This window comes from Cebus imitator, unplaced genomic scaffold (assembly GCF_001604975.1).
Source record: "Cebus imitator isolate Cc_AM_T3 unplaced genomic scaffold, Cebus_imitator-1.0 Scaffold51, whole genome shotgun sequence".
In the NCBI taxonomy this organism is placed as follows: Eukaryota; Metazoa; Chordata; class Mammalia; order Primates; family Cebidae; genus Cebus; species Cebus imitator.
In genome coordinates, this window is record NW_016107366.1 from 9,101,675 (window position 1) to 9,104,273 (window position 2,599).

Genomic DNA, 2,599 nt, shown 5'->3' on the forward strand with positions numbered 1-2,599 from the left:
TAGCTTTCTGGATTTAATTCAAGTTCAGACATCTGCTTCACTCAGGGCTGGGCTGAGCCACGTAGATCCACTTTGTAGGTGAGTAATATGGTGGGGTCTCTTTAAATGAACACTCGTTTCGCCTTTTTTTTTTGTATTTTAGTAGAGATGGGGTTTCACCGTCTTGCCCAGGCTGGTCTTGAACTCCTGAGATCAGGCAATCCACCCGCTTCAGCCTCCCAAAGTGCTGGGGTTACAGGAGTGAGCCACCGCGCCTGGCTGTTTTGCCCATTTTACGTGCAAAAATTTTAACCACGGAGGTAAAAGATCTGTACACTGAAAACTGTAAAACATTGATGAAAGAAATGAAAGAAGAGACAAATAAATGGAAAGATATTCTGTGTTCATGGTTTGGAAGAATTAATATTGGTAAAATGTCCATACCACCCAAAGGGATGTAAAGATTCAGTGCAATCTCAACCAAAATTATAGTGGCGTTTTTCACAGAAATAGAAAAAAATTCTAAAATTCATAGGAACCACAAAAGATCCTGAATTGCTAAAGCAATCTTAAGAAAGAACCAAGTTGGAAGCATTACACTTTCTGATTTCAAACTATATTACAAAGCTATGATAGTAGATACTGGATGGTACTGGCATAAAAATAGATACATAGACCAATGTAACAGAATCAGAAGCAGAAAGAAACCCATGCATGCGTGGTCAGCTAATATTTGACAAGTGTGGCAAGAATACACAAAGGGGAAAGCATGGTTTATTCAATAAATGCTGTTGAGAAAACTGGATATCCACATGCAAAAGAATGAAAATGGACCCCTATCTTATGCCACTCACAAAAATTGACTCAGAATGGATTAAGGACCTAAGTGTCAGGCTGCAACTGTGAAACATGTAGAAGAAAACATAGGGAAAAATTTCCTTGACATCACTCTTGGCAATGATCTTTAGGATATGACACCAAAAGTACAAGTAACAAAAGTGAAAAGAAACAGGTGGGACTCCACCAAACAAAAACCTTCTGCGTGGCAAAAGAAACAAGGTAAGAAAATTAAAAGGTCACGTATGCAATGAGGGAACATCTTCAAAAACCGCATATTTGATAAAGGGTTAGTATCCAAAATATATTAAAAACTTACACAGCTCAATAGAAAAAGAAATCTGATTTTAAAGTGGGCAAATGTCCTCAATAGACATTTTTCCAAATACAACATACAGAGAGCCAAGAGGTGATTAAGATATGCCTTCACATCTGTTAGGATGACTGTTACCGAAAAGACAAGAGATAGCAAGTGTCGGTGAGGATGGAGAAGAGAGAACCCTTGTGTACTGTTGATGGGAATGTAAATTGGTGCAGCCAGGATGGAAAGTAGTGTGAAAGTGGCTCAAAAAATTTAAAATAGTCCTACCATATGATCCAGATACTCCAGTACTGTGTATGTCTTCAGGACATGAAATCAGTGTCTTGAAGAGATCTCTACATTCCCACGTTCATTGCAGCATTATTCACAGTAGCCACACTATGGGAACAACCTGGCATCTATTGACAGATGAATGGATAAGGAAAATGTGGTATGTCAGAGAGGAACACAGCTCTGCCAACACCTCGATTTTAGCCCAGTGAGACCCCATCAGTCTTCTCACTTGTAACCCCCAAAATAATAAATTTCTGTTGTGTTAAGCCACTAAATTTGTGGTCATTTGTTACAACAGAAAATAGAAAACTTATACACAAGACTTCTTCTAATCCTTGGATTTTAGGGAAATTGTGACTAATAATAATACTATAACTCGGGACACTGCTAGTCTGTGAACTGTTTGGTACTCCTTCTCAAGGAGATACAGGAATTGAGAGTTTCTTTTTATATAATTCAATTCATGTCTGCTGAATCTACTAAAAAAGTCTCAGGCTTGAACTTTTATTTATTTCTTCTATTTCATTCATCTGTACTTTCATGAGGTTTTTTTGTAGAGTATATGAAAAGATTTGAGAGTCTCATTTATTTATTTTACATACATTGATATCTATGTTTTGACTTATTTAAATTAACAAAGAAAAAGTCATTTACAAGGGCACATACTCTTCCTTGTTTGGCAAGAAGAAAATCTAAAGCTAAATCTACTTAGAAAAACAATGCTGCTAAAACTCTTAACTTCAGATTGCATTAAGTTGAGATTTTCTAATGAGAAGTTTCTTTAAAATTAGAAGGGTTCCTGAAAAGTTTGCAACAGATGTGGAAAGTATATGAACTTTTGCTCCAGGAAATGTGATACAGGTGAAAATTTTAATCTATTAGCAGTTAATACTGAAAGCATAAATGAGCTCTTAATCCTTCCACATTCATCTTTTGAAATGTATTTTATTGCCAGGTGTGGTGGCTCACACCTGCAATCCCAGCATTCTGGAATGCCAAGGCAGGCAGATCACTTGATGGTGAAACCCCGTCTTTACTAAAAATACAAAAAGTAGCTGGGCATGGTGGCACGTGCCTGTAATCCTAGCTACTTAGGAGGCTGAGGCAGGAGAATTGCTTGAAACTGGGAGGTTGCTGTGAGCCAAGATCACACCACTGCACTCCAGCCTAGGTGACAGAGCAAGACTT